Source organism: Pelophylax lessonae (assembly GCF_965119305.1).
Source record: "Pelophylax lessonae genome assembly, contig: HAP1_SCAFFOLD_291, whole genome shotgun sequence".
NCBI classification, from domain to species: domain Eukaryota; kingdom Metazoa; phylum Chordata; class Amphibia; order Anura; family Ranidae; genus Pelophylax; species Pelophylax lessonae.
Window position 1 is genome coordinate 198,641 of NW_028120053.1, and position 16,844 is coordinate 215,484.

The following is a 16,844-nucleotide window of genomic DNA, read 5'->3' on the forward strand; positions in this document are numbered from 1 at the left end:
TGGGGACCCTGATGCAAAGGGGGGGGGGGGTGAATCTGATGGGGACACTGATGCAAAGGGGGGATCTGATGGGGACCCTGATGTAAAGGGGGGGGAGGATCTGATGCAAGTGGGGGGGGGGGGTTATCATATTAAAGTATCAGTTGGGATAATTGGGGGTTGTTTTCTAGATGGTGGAATAATTAGGGGGTATTGTATATTGGAACAGTTAGGGATTGGTGGGGGGGGGGGCAAGGAGGGGTGTTCTATGTGAGAACAATTGGGGGGGTGTTATATTACGGAAGAGTTGGGGGGATTGTATAGAGGAACAGTTGGGGGGTTGTATTACGGAACAGTTGGTGGGTGTCTAGTATAGCGGAACAATTTGGGGGGGGGGGGACTCTGTATTAGTCAGTGGGACGTTAAGCTCCTCCAGCTGCGGTGGTGGGGGGGGGGGATCCCTGTCTGCGACGGAGGAAGCCAGCTCACCTCTGGAACACTTCACTCTCTCCTCATCTCCCCCCTCCCGGGACAATAACCCCCCCCCTTCCTGAGCCCCCGGATCACTTTACAGCCGGCCTCCCCCGCTGCAGGTGACTCTTTAACCCCGTGTGCTCCGCTCAGACTGTTCTGTCTGCAGACTAAACGCTGGATTAACCCCCCAAATGCTGGCCAGGAATGGCTCACTACGACCAGTCATATGGTAACTGGACCATCTCCACCTAATGACTATAAAGTGCTCTGCAGACTGAGGGCGCTATATACAGCCTGTATACTAATAATTCATATTGACAGTCTGGGAGGAAAAGAACCCCCCCCCCCCAATTCAATTATAAGAGAAGAGAGGAATTCACTAACACCCATCCCATAGAACACCAAACTATAGAGAAGACGTCTCTACCATCCACCACCATCTACGAGAGAGACAAGACAGACGGGGGACCCCCATATACAGCTCCATACTGTGCCATGGGCGACCACCACCATCATCGAGAGAGACAAGATAGACGGGGGACCCCCTCATACTGAGCCCATATACAGCTCCATACTGTGCCATGGGCGACCACCATCCCCGAGAGAGACAAGACAGACGGGGGACCCCCTCATACTGAGCCCATATACAGCTCCATACTGCGCCATGGGCGACCACCATCCCCGAGAGAGACAAGACAGACGGGGGACACCCTTATACAGCTCCCTACTGCGCCATGGTCCAACCACCATCCCCGAGAGAGACAAGACAGACAGGGGACCCCCTTCTACTGAGCCCATATACAGCTCCATACTGTAGCATGGGCCAACCACCATCCCAGAGAGAGACAAGAGATGGGGGACCCCCTCATACTGAGCCCATATACAGCTCCATACTGCGCCATGGGCGACCACCATCCCCGAGAGAGACAAGACAGACGGGGGACACCCTTATACAGCTCCCTACTGCGCCATGGTCCAACCACCATCCCCGAGAGAGACAAGACAGACAGGGGACCCCCTTCTACTGAGCCCATATACAGCTCCATACTGTAGCATGGGCCAACCACCATCCCAGAGAGAGACAAGAGATGGGGGACCCCCTCATACTGAGCCCATATACAGCTCCATACTGTGCCATTGCCAACCACCATCATTCCCGAGAGAGACAAGACAGACGGGGGGACCCCCATATACAGCTCCATACTGTGCCATGGGCCAACCACCATCATCCCCGAGAGAGACAAGACAGACGGGGGACCCCTATATACAGCTCCATACTGTGCCATGGGCGACCACCACCATCCCCGAGAGAGACAAGACAGACGGGGGGACCCCCTCATACTGAGCCCATATACAGCTCCATACTGTGCCATGGGCGACCACCATCATTCCCCGAGAGAGACAAGACAGATGGGGGGACCCCCTTATACAGCTCCATACTGTGCCAGGGGCAAACCACAATCCCCGAGAGGGACAAGATAGACAGAGGACCCCCTCATACAGCTTCATACTGCGCCATGGGCCAACCACCATCCCTGAGAGAGACAAGACAGACGGGGGACCCCTCATACTGAGCCCATATACAGCTCCATACTGTGCCATGTCTGACCACCACCATTTCCAAAAGAGACAAGACAGACGGGGGGACCCCTATATACAGCTCCATACTGTGCCATGGGCGACCACCACCATCCCCGAGAGAGACAAGACAGACGGGGGGACCCCCTCATACTGAGCCCATATACAGCTCCATACTGTGCCATGTCTGACCACCACCATTTCCAAAAGAGACAAGACAGACGGGGGGACCCCCTTATACAGCTCCATACTGTGCCATGGGCAAACCAAAATCCCTGAGAGGGACAAGAAAGGCGGAGGACCCCCTCATACTGAGCCCATATACAGCTCCATACTGCGCATGGGCCAACCACCATCATCCCCCGAGAGAGACAAGACAGACAGGGGACCCCCTCATACTGTGCCATGGCCCAACCACCATCATCCCCGAGAGAGACAAGACAGACGGGGGACCCCCTCATACTGTGCCATGGCCCAACCACCATCATCCCCGAGAGAGACAAAACAGAGAGGGGACCCCCTTATACTGAGCCCATATACAGTTCCATACTATGCCATGGCCGACCACCACCATCCCAGAGAGATACAAGACAGACGGGGGACCCCACTCATACTGAACCCATATACAGCTCCAAACTGTCTCATGACCCAACCACCATCTTTCCCGACATAGAGAAGACAGATGGGGGACCCCCTCATACTGAGCCCATATACAGCTTTATACTGTGCCATGTCCGACCACCACAATCCCCGAGAGAGACAAAACAGACGGGGGGACCCCCTCATACTGAGCCCATATACAGCTCCATACTGTGCCATGGGCCAACCAGCATCCCAGAGAGAGACAAGACAGACGGGGGACCCCCTTATACTGAGCCCATTTACAGCTCCATACTATGCCATGTCCGACCACTATCATCCCCGAGAGAGACAAGACAGAAAGGGGAACCCCTTAGACAGCTCCATACTGTGCCATGGGCCAACCACCATCATCCTCGAGAGAGACAAGAGACGGGGGACCCCCTCATATTGAGCCCATATACAGCTCCATACTGTGCCATGGCCAACCACCATCATCCCAGAGAGATACAAGACAGATGGAGGACTCCCATATACAGCACCATACTGTGCCATGGATGACCACCACCATCCCCGAGAGATACAAGACAGACGGGGGACCCCAGTCATACTGAACCCATATACAGCTCCAAACTGTCTCATGACCCAACCACCATCATCCCCGACATAGACAAGACAGATGGGGGACCCCCTCATACTTAGCCCATATACAGCTTTATACTGTGCCATGTTCGACCACCACAATACCAGAGAGAGACGAGACAGAAGGGGGACCCTCTCATACTGAGCCCATATACAGCTCCATACTGTGCCATGGGCCAAGCAGCATCCCAGAGAGAGACAAGACAGACGGGGGACCCCTCATACTGAGCCCATATAAAGCTCCATACTGTGCAAAGGCTGACCACCATCCCCGAGAGATACAGACAGATGGAGGACTCCCATATATAGCTTCATACTGTGCCATGGCGGGCCACCATAATCCCAGAGAGGGACAAGACAGATGGGGACCCCACCTGTACCGAGCCCATATACAGCTCCATCATCCCCGAGAGAGAGATACGGACAGATGGAGGATCCCCCTCATACTGAGCCCATATACAGCTCCATATTGTGCCATGGCCAACCACCATCAACCCCGAGAGAGACAAAACAGAAAGGGGACCCCACTTGGGGACCCCTTAAGTCAAGCACCGGGTTGATCTGTCAGAATATCGTTTTATACAGATTAGAGCACAGACTTTAGACCATGAAGGCTAAATGCCAAAATCGAACATGCTAATTGGACACAACGTCAGTCAACTAGATCTCTCGGGTGTCATGTTTGCTCCCTGCCGACTGTGTTGTGACAACATAGCCCTTTGATCAGTCAAAGGATTTGTTTCTATTTCTCCCCACAGACTACCGGATGGCAGCAAAATAAAATCACAAAGTGGCTGATGAGGTCAGATGAGGAGACCACAAAGGACAGCTCTGCGGGGAGACTGGTGGGAGCCTCTCAGAGAGAATTATAGACACTGCAAGCACATCTACCCATCAGGGAGCCAAGACTCAGATTGTGTATGGAATTTTCACCTTCCTCTTCCCATCTCCCCGAGTCCCAGGAAGAATGTAGACTGTATATGGAGCCTTCACCTTTCTCTCCCGCTCTCCCCAGGAAGAATGTAGACCGTGTTTGAAGCCTTCACCTTCCTCTTCCCATCTCCCCGAGTCCCAGGAAGAATGTAGATTATGTATGAAGCCTTCACCTTCCTCTTCCCATCTCCCCGAGTCCCAGGAAGAATGTAGACTGTATATGGAGCCTTCACCTTTCTCTCCCGCTCTCCCCAGGAAGAATGTAGACCGTGTATGAAGCCTTCACCTTCCTCTTCCCATCTCCCCGAGTCCCAGGAAGAATGTAGACTGTATGAAGCCTTCACCTTCCTCTTCCCATCTCCCCGAGTCCCAGGAAGAATGTAGACTGTATGAAGCCTTCACCTTCCTCTCCCCATCTCTCCGAGTCCCAGGAAGAATGTAGACTGTATGAAGCCTTCACCTTCCTCTCCCCATCTCTCCGAGTCCCAGGAAGAATGTAGATTGTGTATGAAGCCTTCACCTTCCTCTCCCCATCTCCCCGAGTCCCAGGAAGAATGTAGACCATGTATGAAGCCTTCACCTTCCTCCCAATCACGTCACCAATCACCATCCAATAAGTAAAATGGTTTATAATTTGCGAAACATGTAACATGAATTACTCATACAATTTTTTGTTGTTTTTTGTGTTTTCTTTACTTTGCTACATTTATATGTAAATCTTTTAATAAAATTGACAAAATTTACCTTTGCCTACAAAATCCCACTTTCTTCTTTTTTGGCTTGAGGAACCAAACCCTTTTCTTGAATTCATCATAGGGATGATGGCAACATAATGTACCTCATTTTTTATATCTCTAAAAAACCACCCCCAATATGTAGATTGTGTATGGAGCCTTCACCTTCCTCTCCCCATCGCCCAGGAAGAATATAGACTGTATGGAGCCTTCACCTTCCTCTACCCATCTCCCCGAGTCCCAGGAAGAATGTAGATTGTGTATGAAGCCTTCACCTTCCTCTCCTCGAGTCCGTGGAAGGATGGGCCGATCTAACAATTGTCAGGGACTTAGGACACTATCAGGACACAGGATAGCAGTGATCAGTATTGTTGTACGAGGACCTCATCCCAGTGTGTATGGGGTCCACACAGTTCATCCTGGACAGGAAAATTAGTGAACAGTCTAATGTGTCAGCAGCTACTGGGACCCAAGTCATGGAGGAAGCAGCCATTACAATCATCACTATGGAAAGTTTCTCACTCACAGGGTGTAGAGGCATCTTCTGCAGGGGTCACTAACATACAGGATGGAGCATCATCATCTCACCTGCAGGGGTCACTAACATACAGGATGGAGCGCCATCATCTCACCTGCAGGGGTCACTAACATACAGGATGGAGCGCCATCATCTCACCTGCAGGGGTCACTAACATACAGGATGGAGCGCCATCATCTCACCTGCAGGGGTCACTAACATACAGGATGGAGCACCATCATCTCACCTGCAGGGGTCACTAATGCACCTGAACTCACTGGGCAGGAGGAGGAGAAGGAAGGGGAGGGGAGGAGGAGGAAGAGGAAGAAGAAGAGGAGGAAGAAGAGGGGGAAGAGGAAAGGGAGGAGGAGGGGGAGGAGAAGGGGGGGGGATCAGCACCTGACACATGGCAGGAGGGGGAGGAGGAGGAGGTGGAAGAAGAGGAGGGGGGAAGGAAGAGGAAGAAGAGGGGGGGAGGAGGAGAGAGGAGGAGGGAGGAGGAAGGGAAGAAGAGGAGGGGAAGGAAGGAAGAGGAAGAAGAAGAGGGAAGGAAGGAAGAGGAAGAAGGAGGAGGGGAAGGAGGGAAGAGGAAGAAGAGGAGGGGAAGGAAGGAAGAGGAAGAAGAGGAGGGGAAGGAGGGGAAGAGGAGGGAGGAGGAGGAAGAAGAGGAGGGGAAGGAAGGAAGAGGAGGGAGGAGGAGGAGGAGGAAGAAGAGGAGGAGGAAGAAGAGGAGGGGAAGGAAGGAAGAGGAAGAAGAGGAGGAGGGTGAGGAGGAGGAGAGAGGAGGAAGAAGGAGGGAGGAGGAAGAAGAAGGGAGGAAAGAAGAAGGAGGGAGGAGGAAGAAGGAGGGAGGAGGAGGAGGAGGAAGGTGAGATCAGTCAGCTCCATTCCAACACAGGGAAGAACTCAAATGTTCAAAATGTATTACCCCCTCCTCCTCCGCCCACGCGTTTCACCCACCAGTCTGGGCTTGAGTAAAACGCGGCAGTGGTGGAGATCCCAGGCAGGTACGTGTGTATGAAGATCCCCCCATGTACACACAGGACCCATACACCTGATGTCAGAGAAGGACAATTATTATTAATACGCGCTGCACTCCCTTCCGTATAAACAGCGCTCTACTGGTCCCGCCCACAAATGACAATGGCGGTGAAATAAACAGACCAAAGAATAATGATACCAAAGTGCGAAGGCAGCGATGGAAGCTGCACACGAGCCGCTCTCTCGGTCCGGCACTGGCAGGGTTAATGGAAGTTGGAGCGGCCGACGCGCGGTCTGCCCAGAATTCCGTCCAGTTTTATTAGAAGTTTTGGGGAAGGAGGCCGCCTGCCAAGTGCTGGGGGGGGGGGGGGAGGGGGGGCACCGCACAACGAGCAGCTACTGAACGCCGGAGCTCGTCCACTCCCCGCTCTCCGGGGGCCCGGCTCAGACGCTACCAGAGAGACAGCGCCAGCGGCCCATTCATTACCTGAACACAGCTGCTAAATCCATTGTGTGCTCACTGAATACTTCCTATCCAACCGGAGGGGGGAGAGAGCGCAGAGAGAGAGCGGAGAGAGAGAGAGAGAGAGAGCGCAGAGAGAGAGCGTGGGGAGAGAGCGCAGAGAGAGAGGGAGAGAGCGTGGGGAGAGAGCGCAGAGAGAGAGCGTGGGGAGAGAGCGCAGAGAGAGAGCGTGGGGAGAGAGCGCAGAGAGAGAGAGAGCGTGGGGAGAGAGCGCAGAGAGAGAGCGTGGGGAGAGAGCGCAGAGAGTGCGCAGAGAGAGGGAGAGAGAGGGCGCAGAGAGAGGGAGAGAGAGAGAGCGCAGAGAGAGAGAGCGCGCAGAGAGAGAGCGTGGGGAGAGAGCGCAGAGAGAGAGCGTGGGGAGAGAGCGCAGAGAGAGGGAGAGAGAGAGAGAGCGCAGAGAGAGAGAGAGCGCAGAGAGAGAGCGTGGGGAGAGAGCGCAGAGAGAGAGCGTGGGGAGAGAGCGCAGAGAGAGGGAGAGAGCGTGGGGAGAGAGCGCAGAGAGAGGGAGAGAGCGTGGGGAGAGAGCGCAGAGAGAGAGCGTGGGGGAGAGAGCACAGAGAGAGAGAGAGCGTGGGGAGAGAGCGCAGAGAGAGAGCGTGGGGAGAGAGCGCAGAGAGTGCGCAGAGAGAGGGAGAGAGAGCGCAGAGAGAGGGAGAGAGAGCGCAGAGAGAGAGCGAGCGCAGAGAGAGAGCGTGGGGAGAGAGCGCAGAGAAAGCGTGCGGGGAGAGAGCGGGGGAGAGAGCAGGGAGAGAGAGCGTGGGGAGAGAGAGCGTGGGGAGAGAGAGCGTGGGGAGAGAGAGCGTGGGGAGAGAGCGCAGAGAGAGGGAGAGAGAGAGAGCACAGAGAGAGGGAGAGAGCGCAGAGAGAGGGAGAGAGCGCAGAGAGAGGGAGAGAGCGCAGAGAGAGGGAGAGAGAGAGAGCACAGAGAGAGGGAGAGAGCGCAGAGAGAGAGCGTGGGGAGAGGCAGGGAGAGAGAGCGTGGGGAGAGAGCAGGGAGAGAGAGCATGGGGAGAGGCAGGGAGAGAGAGCGCGGGGAGAGAGCGAGCGCAGAGAGCGCGGGGAGAGAGCGAGCGCAGAGAGCGCAGAGAGAGAGCGGAGAGAGAGAGAGAGAGAGAGAGAGAGCGCAGAGAGAGAGAGAGAGCGCAGAGAGAGAAAGAGCGCAGAGAGAAAGAGCGCAGAGAGAAAGAGCGCAGAGAGAAAGAGCGCAGAGAGAGAAAGAGCGCAGAGAGAAAGAGAGCGCAGAGAGAAAGAGAGCGCAGAGAGAAAGCGTGGGGAGAGAGCGCAGGGAGAGGGAGAGAGAGAGCGCAGAGAGAGAGCGGAGAGAGCAGAGAGAGCAGAGAGAGAGAGAGCACAGAGAGAGCAGAGAGAGAGAGAGAGAGAGAGAGAGAGAGAGAGAGAGAGAGAGAGAGAGAGAGCGTGGGGAGAGAGCGCAGAGAGAGGGAGAGAGAGAGAGCGCAGAGAGAGAGAGAGAGCGTGGGGAGAGAGCGTGGGGAGAGAGCACAGAGAGAGGGAGAGAGCGCAGAGAGAGAGAGCGTGGGGAGAGAGCGCAGAGAGAGAGCGAGCGTGGGGAGAGAGCGCAGAGAGAGAGCAGAGAGAGGGAGAGAGAGAGCGCAGAGAGAGGGAGAGAGAGAGCGCAGAGAGAGGGAGAGAGAGAGAGCGCAGAGAGAGAGCGAGCGCAGAGAGAGAGCGTGGGGAGAGAGCGCAGAGAAGCGTGCGGGAGAGAGCGGGGGGAGAGCAGGGAGAGAGAGCGTGGGGAGAGAGCAGGGAGAGAGAGCGTGGGGAGAGAGCGCAGAGAGAGAGCGCAGAGAGCGCACAGAGAGAGGGAGAGAGAGAGAGCACAGAGAGAGGGAGAGAGCGCAGAGAGAGGAGAGAGAGAGAGCACAGAGAGAGGGAGAGAGCGCAGAGAGAGAGAGCGTGGGGAGAGAGCAGGAGAGAGAGCGTGGGGAGAGAGCAGGGAGAGAGAGCGTGGGGAGAGAGCAGGGAGAGAGAGCGTGGGGAGAGAGCAGGGAGAGAGAGCGTGGGGAGAGAGCGCAGGGAGAGGCGCAGAGAGAGGGAGAGAGCGCAGAGAGAGAGAGAGCGCAGAGAGAGCGTGGGGAGAGAGCGCAGAGAGAGCGGGGAGAGAGCGCAGAGAGAGCGTGGGGAGAGAGCGCAGAGAGAGCGTGGGGAGAGAGCGCATAGAGAGCGCAGGGAGAGAGAGCAGGGAAAGAGCATGGGGAGAGAGAGCGGGGAAAGAGCGCAGAGAGAGAGCGGGGAAAGAGCGCAGAGAGAGCAAGGGGAGAGAGCAAGGGGAGAGAGCGCAGAGAGAGAGAGAGAGAGAGAGCGCGAGTGTGGGGAGAGAGCGTGGGGAGAGAGTGCAGAGAGACAAAGCACAGAGAGGAGAGCAGGGAAAGAGCGCAGAGAGAGCGAGGGGAGAGAGCAGGGAAAGAGCATGGGGAGAGAGCGTAGAGAGAGCAAAGAGAGAGAGAGAGCGTGGGGAGAGAGAGAGAGCAGGGAAAGAGCGTGGGGAGAGAGCGCAGAGAGACAAAGCGCAGAGAAAGAGAGCAGGGAAAGAGCGTGGGGAGAGAGCGCAGAGAGATCGAGGTGAGAGAGCGTGTGGGGAGAGAGCACAGAGAGCAAAGAGAGAGAGCTTGGGGAAATAGAGCGGGGAGAGTGTGCAGAGAGAGGCGGGGAAGAGAGCGCAGAGAGAGAGCGTGAGGGGAGAGAGCAGGGAAAGAGCGTGGGGAGAGAGCGCAGAGAGAGCGAGGTGAGAGAGCGTGTGGGGAGAGAGCACAGAGAGCAAAGAGAGAGAGCGTGGGGAGAGAGCGAGGGGAGAGAGCAGGGAAAAAGTGTGGGGAGAGAGCGCAGAGAGAGAGAGAGCGAGCGAGCGTGGGGAGAGAGCGCAGAGAGAGCGAGCGTGGGGAGAGAGCGCAGAGAGAGCGAGCGTGGGGAGAGAGCGCAGAGAGAGCGAGCGTGGGGAGAGAGCGCAGAGAGAGCGAGCGTGGGGAGAGAGCGCAGAGAGAGCGAGCGTGGGGTTAGAGCGCAGAGAGAGAGAGAGAGAGGGTGGGGAGAGAGAGAGAGAGAGAGAGAGAGAGAGAGAGTGGGGAGAGAGCAAAGGAAGAGAGAGCAGACAGAGAAAGCGCAGAGAGAAAGAGCGTGGGGAGAGAAAGAGCGTGGGGAGAGAAAGAGCGTGGGGAGAGAAAGAGCGTGGGGAGAGAAAGAGCGTGGGGAGAGAGAGAGGGAAGAGAGCGCAGAGAGAGAGCGGGGAGAGTGCGCAGAGAGAGAGCGCGAGCGTAGAGAGAGAGAGTGTGGGGGGAGCGCACAGAGAGAGGGAGAGAGCGCAGAGAGAGAGCGCAGAGAGAGGGAGAGAGCGCAGAGAGAGAGCGCGGGGAGAGGGAGAGAGCGTGGGGAGAGAGAGCGCAGAGAGAGAGAGCAGGGAAGAGCATGGGGAGAGAGCGCAGAGAGAGAGAGCAGGGAGAGAGCGCAGAGAGAGAGAGCAGGGAGAGAGCGCAGAGAGAGAGAGAGAGAGAGAGAGAGTGGGGAGAGAGCAAAGGGGAGAGAGAGCAGAAAGAGAAAGGCGCAGAGAGAGAGAGAGTGGGGAGAGTGCACAGAGAGAGCGTGACCGTAGAGAGAGAGAGAGAGCGAGCGTAGAGAGAGAGTGTGGGGGGAGAGTGCAGAGAGAGCGTGGGGAGAGAGCGCAGAGAGAGGGAGAGAGCGCAGAGAGAGAGCGCGGGGAGAGAGCGAGTGTGGGGAGAGAGCGCAGAGAGAGCAAAGAGAGAGAGAGCAGGGAAAGAGCGTGGGGAGAGAGCGCAGAGAGAGCGTGGGGAGAGAGCGCAGAGAGACAAATCGCAGAGAGAGAGCAGGGAAAGAGCGTGGGGAGAGAGCGTGGGGGGAGAGCGCAGAGAGAGGAGAGAGCGCAGAGAGAGAGAGCAGGGAAAGAGCATGGGGAGAGAGCGGAGAGAGAGCAAAGAGAGAGAGCGGTGGGGAGAGTGTGCAGAGAGAGAGCGGGGGAGAGTGTGCAGAGAGAGAGAGCGCAGAGAGAGCGTGGGGAGAGAGCGCAGAGAGAGCGTGGGGAGAGAGCGCAGAGAGAGGGAGAGAGCGCAGAGAAAGAGCGCAGGGAGAGAGCGGTGGGGGGAGAGAGAGAGTGTGGGGGGAGAGCGCAGAGAGAGAGAGCGTGGGGAGAGAGCGCAGAGAGAGGGAGAGAGCGTGGGGAGAGAGCGCAGAGAGAGAGCGGGGAGAGTGTGCAGAGAGAGAGAGCGCAGAGAGAGCGTGGGGAGACAGTGCAGAGAGAGCGTGGGGAGAGAGCAGAGAAAGAGCATGGGAGAGAGCGCAGAGAGAGCAAAGAGAGAGAGCGTGGGGAGAGTGTGCAGAGAGAAAGAGAGCGGGGAGAGAGCGTGGGGAGAGAGCGTGGGGAGAGCGAGCAGAGAGAGAGAGCGCAGAGAGAGAGCAGGGAAAGAGCGTCGGGAGAGAGAGCGCAGAGAGAGCAAAGAGAGAGAGCGTGGGGAGAGTGTGCAGAGAGAGAGAGAGCGTGGGGAGAGAGCGAGAGCGTGGGGAGAGAGCGCAGAGAGAGAGAGAGCGTGGGGGGAGAGAGCGCGCGCGGAGAGAGCTAGCGTGGGGAGAGAGCGCAGAAAGAGCAAAGTGAGAGAGAGAGCGCAGAGAGAGAACGTGGGGAGAGAGCGCAAAAAAGAGAGCGGGGAGAGTGCGCAGAGAGAGCGCGGGGAGAGTGCGCGTGGGGGGAGAGAGAGAGAGCGCATGGGGAGAGAGCGCAGAGAGAGCGTAGAGAGAGAGCAGAGAGAGCGGAGAGAGTGCGCACACAGAGAGAGAGAGAGAGAGAGAGAGAGAGAGAGTGCAGAGAGAGCGAGCGTAGAGAGAGAGAGCAGAGAGCCCAGGGAGAGAGAGAGAGCAGAGAGCGCAGGGGAGAGGAGAGAAGAGCGTGGGGAGAGCGCAGAGAGCGCAAGCGCAGAAGGAGAGCGCGGGAGAGCGCAGAGAGAGAGTGGGGAGAGAGCGCAGAGAGCGTGGGGAGAGAGGGCGGGGGGGGGAGAGAGAGAGTGTGGGGAGAGAGCGCAAAGAGAGAGAGCGCAGGGAGAGAGAGCGCAGGGAGAGAGAGCGCAGGGAGCAAAGAGAGAGCACGCAGGGAGAGAGAGCAGAGAGCAAAGAGAGAGCACGTGGGAGAGAGAGAGAGCGCAGAGAGAGAGCACGCAGGGAGAGAGCGTGCAGAGCGCAGAGAGAGAGCAGACAGCGCAGAGAGAGAGCAGAGAGAGAGCGGGGAGAGTGTGCAGAGAGAGCGTGGGGAGACAGTGCAGAGAGAGCGTGGGGAGAGAGCGCAGAGAGAGCAAAGAGAGAGAGAGAGAGAGAGCGTGGGGAGAGTGTGCAAGAGAAAGAGAGCGGGGAGAGAGCGTGGGGAGAGACAGTGCAGAGAGAGCGTGGGGAGACAGTGCAGAGAGAGCGTGGGGAGAGAGCGCAGAGAGAGCAAAGAGAGAGAGAGAGAGAGAGAGCGTGGGGAGAGTGTGCAGAGAGAAAGAGAGCGTGGGGAGAGAGCGTGGGGAGAGAGCGTGGGGAGAGAGAGAGAGAGCGCAGAGAGAGAGCAGGGAAAGAGCGTGGGGAGAGAGAGCGCAGAGAGAGCAAAGAGAGAGAGCGTGGGGAGAGTGTGCAGAGAGAGAGAGAGCGTGGGGGGAGAGAGCGCGCGCGGAGAGAGCTAGCGTGGGGAGAGAGCGCAGAGAGAGCAAAGTGAGAGAGAGAGCGCAGAGAGAGAACGTGGGGAGAGAGCGCAGAGAGAGCGCAAAAAGAGAGCGGGAGAGTGCGCAGAGAGAGCGCGGGGAGAGTGCGCGTGGGGGGAGAGAGCGCAGAGAGAGCGTAGAGAGAGAGCAGAAAGAGAGAGCGGAGAGAGTGCGCACAGAGAGAGAGAGAGAGAGTGCAGAGAGAGCGAGCGTAGAGAGAGAGAGCAGAGAGCGCAGGGAGAGAGAGAGAGCAGAGAGCGCAGGGAGAGAGAGAGAAGAGCGTGGGGAGAGCGCAGAGAGCGCAAGCGCAGAAAGAGAGCGCGGGAGAGCGCAGAGAGAGAGTGGGGAGAGAGCGCAGAGAGCGTGGGGGAGAGAGGGGCGGGGGGGGGGAGAGAGAGTGTGGGGAGAGAGCGCAAAGAGAGAGCGTGGGGAGAGAGCGCAGGGAGAGAGAGCGCAGAGAGCAAAGAGAGAGCACGCAGGGAGAGAGAGCAGAGAGCAAAGAGAGAGCACGTGGGGAGAGAGAGAGAGCGCAGAGAGAGAGCACGCAGGGAGAGAGCGTGCAGAGCGCAGAGAGAGAGCAGACAGCGCAGAGCGCAGAGAGAGAGCGCAGAGAGCGAGAGAGAGCGCAGAGCACAGAGAGAGAGAGAGAGCAGAGCACAGAGAGAGCGAGAGAGAGAGAGCAGAGCACAGAGAGAGCGAGAGAGAGAGCACAGAGAGAGAGCGAGCAGTGCGCAGAGAGAGAGAGCAGAGCGCAGAGAGAGAGAGAGAGAGAGAAGAGCGAAGAGAGAGAGAGAGAGAGAGAGAGAGAGAGAGAGAGAGAGAGAGAAGAGCGCAGAGAGAGAGAGAGAGAGAGAGAGAGAGAGAGAGAGAGAGAGAGAGAGAGAGAGAGAGAAGAGCGCAGAGAGAGAGAGAGAGAGAGCGCAGAGAGAGAGAGAGAGAGCGCAGAGAGAGAGAGAGGAGAAGAGCGCAGAGAGAGAGAGAGAGAGAGAGCGCAGAGAGAGAGAGAGAGAGAGAAGAGCGCAGAGAGAGAGAGAGAAGAGCGCAGAGAGAGAGAGAGAGAGAGAGAGGGCGCAGAGAGAGAGAGAGAAGAGCGCAGAGAGAGAGAGAGAAGAGCGCAGAGAGAGAGAGAGCAGAGTGCAGAGAGAGAGAGCAGAGTGCAGAGAGAGAGCAGAGCGCAGAGAGAGAGAGAGAGAGAGAGAGAGAGAGAGAGCAGAGCGCAGAGAGAGAGAGAGAGAGAGAGAGAGAGAGAGAGAGAGAGAGAGAGAGAGAGAGAGAGAGAGAGAGAGAGAGAGAGAGAGAGAGAGAGGAGAGCGCAGAGAGAGAGAGAGAAAGAAAAGAGCGCAGAGAGAGAGAGAAGAGCGCAGAGAGAGAGAGAGAAGAGCGCAGAGAGAGAGAGAGAGAGAGAGAGAGAGAGAGAGAGAGAAGAGCGCAGAGAGAGAGAGAGAGAGAAAGAGCGCAGAGAGAGAGAGAGAGAGAAGAGCGCAGAGAGAGAGAGAGAGAGAGAGAGAGAGAGAGAAGAGCGCAGAGAGAGAGAGAGAGAGAGAGAGAGGAGAGAGAGCGCAGAGAGAGAGAGAGAGAGCGCAGAGAGAGAGAGAGAGAGAAGAGAGGAGAGAGAGAGGAGAGAGAGAGAGAGCAGAGAGAGAGAGAGAGCAGAGTGCAGAGAGAGAGAGAGCAGAGTGCAGAGAGAGAGAGAGCAGAGTGCAGAGAGAGAGAGAGAAGTGCAGAGAGAGAGAGAGCAGAGTGCAGAGAGAGAGAGCAGAGTGCAGAGAGAGAGCAGAGTGCAGAGAGAGAGCAGAGTGCAGAGAGAGAGCAGAGTGCAGAGAGAGAGCAGAGTGCAGAGAGAGAGCAGAGTGCAGAGAGAGAGCAGAGTGCAGAAGGGAGAGACAGAGAGAGCAGAGCGCAGAGAGAGAGAGCGCGCGCGAGAGCAGAGCGCAGAGAGAGAGAGAGCGTGCGCAGAGAGAGAGAGCGCGCAGAGAGAGAGCGCGCAGAGAGAGAGATCGCGCAGAGAGAGAGCGCAGAGCACAGAGAGAGAGCGCAGAGCACAGAGAGAGAGCGCGAGAGCAAGAGAGAGCAGAGCGAGAGAGAGCAGAGCGAGAGAGGGAGAGCGAGAGAGGGGAGAGCGAGAGAGGGGAGAGCGCACAGAGAGAGAGAGCAGGGCGCAGAGAGAGAGAGAGCAGAGCGCACAGAGAGAGAGAGAGCAGAGCGCACAGAGAGAGAGAGAGCAGAGCGCAGAGAGAGAGAGCAGAGCGCAGAGAGAGAGAGCAGAGCGCGAGAGAGAGAGAGCAGAGCGCAGAGAGAGAGAGCAGAGCAGAGCGCAGAGAGAGAGAGAGAGCAGAGCGCAGAGAGAGAGAGAGCAGAGCGCAGAGTGAGCAGAGCGCAGAGAAAGAGAGAGAAGAGCGCAGAGAGAGAGCACAGAGAGAGAGAGAGAGAGAGAGAGAGAGAGAGAGAGCAGAGCCCAGAGAGAGAGAGGAGAGCGCAGAGAGAGAGAGGAGAGAGGAGAGCGCAGAGAGAGAGGAGAGCGCAGAGAGCGAGAGAGAGAGAGCAGAGGGCGAGAGGAGAGCGCAGAGAGCGAGAGGAGAGCGCAGAGAGCGAGAGGAGAGCGCAGAGAGCGAGAGGAGAGCGCAGAGAGCGAGAGGAGAGCGCAGAGAGCGAGAGAGAGAGGAGCAGGAGCGGCAGAGAGGAGAGAGAGCAGAGCGGCAGAGAGAGAGAGGAGAGAGCAGAGCGCAGAGCAGAGCGCAGAGAGAGGAGAGAGCAGAGCGCAGAGAGAGAGAGAGCAGAGCGCAGAGAGAGAGAGAGAGCAGAGCGCAGAGAGAGAGAGAGAGAGCAGAGCGCAGAGAGAGAGAGAGAGCAGAGCGCAGAGAGAGAGAGAGAGCAGAGCGCAGAGAGAGAGAGAGAGAGAGAGAGAGCAGAGCGCAGAGAGAGAGCAGAGCGCAGAGAGAGAGAGCAGAGCGCAGAGAGAGAGAGAGAAAGAGCAGAGCGCAGAGAGAGAGCGAGAGAAAGAGCAGAGCGCAGAGAGAGAGAGAAAGAGCAGAGCGCAGAGAGAGAGAGAGAAAGAGCAGAGCGCAGAGAGAGCGAGAGAAAGAGCAGAGCGCAGAGAGAGCGAGAGAGAGAGAGCAGAGCGCAGAGAGAGAGAGAGAAAGAGCAGAGCGCAGAGAGAGAGAGAGAAAGAGCAGAGCGCAGAGAGAGAGAGCAGAGAGCAGAGCGCAGAGAGACACCATGATGTCACCATTGCATAAAAGGGACATCGGTGGCTCTGGTGTTGGAATGATCCGATGGTCACATGACACACTGGAGCAAATCCAATACTTCCAGACAGCTCCACCCTCCTCTCCCGGTCTAAGTAGAGTGTAAGCTGAATGTCCTACTGGGTTGTCCACCTCTCCGGGGATCTGGATGACCCCCCCACCCCCACCCACCAATCATCTGAGACTACTCTCTACTTGGAGGGCCGAGGTGATCTCCAGAGATTTGTCTTGTGGGTGAGAGGACAACCGAGTACCCAGCCTCCATCTCCGGTACCCCCAGGATGCTCAGCACCCCTCCCCCAGCACCAGGTTCTTTTCATCATCAGGGGAATCCTGAACATTATGGGGGTCTGAACACCCAGCCACCACCTCTGTTACCCCCAGGACCCACACCGCCCCTCCCCCAGCATTCCACAGCACTGGGTTCTTACCTCTTCATCAGAGGAATCCTGAATGTATTCATCTTCATGTTCAATCGTCTTCTCCCCCGAGATCTGCAACACAAGAAGAAACCATGAGAGACCAACAACCACACCCCCCCCAACACAGCCCCCCCACCAACCACACCCCCCCCCAACACAGAATCCCAACCACAACCCCCCCCAACACAGAATCCCAACCACAACCCCCCCAACACAGAATCCCAACCACACCCCCCCAACACAGCCCCCCCACCAACCACACCCCCCCCAACACAGAATCCCAACCACAACCCCCACACACAGCCCCCCCACCAACCACACCCCCCCACACAGCCCCCCCCCCAACACAGAATTCCAACCACACCTCCCCCCCCCCAACACAGAATCCCAACCACAACCCCCCCAACACAGAATCCCAACCACACCCCCCCCAACACAGAATCACAACCCCCCCCCCAAACACAGAATCCCAACCACACCCCCCCCCCAACACAGAATCACAACCCCCCCCCCCCCAACACAGAATCCCAACCACAACCCCCCC

The 16,844-nt window shown here is 57.3% G+C and overlaps 1 protein-coding gene across 1 annotated transcript in view; it reads right to left on the reverse strand.

The window, feature by feature from the left end:
• BOP1 (BOP1 ribosomal biogenesis factor) overlaps window positions 1–16,381 on the reverse strand; it is a 58,524-nt gene extending 42,143 nt beyond the window's left edge. The window contains exon 1 of the mRNA XM_082276124.1: window positions 16,310–16,381. The gene's annotated coding sequence lies outside the window, so the exon portion shown is untranslated. The remainder of the gene's footprint in view (window positions 1–16,309) is intronic.
• Window positions 16,382–16,844: the final 463 nt, after the last annotated feature.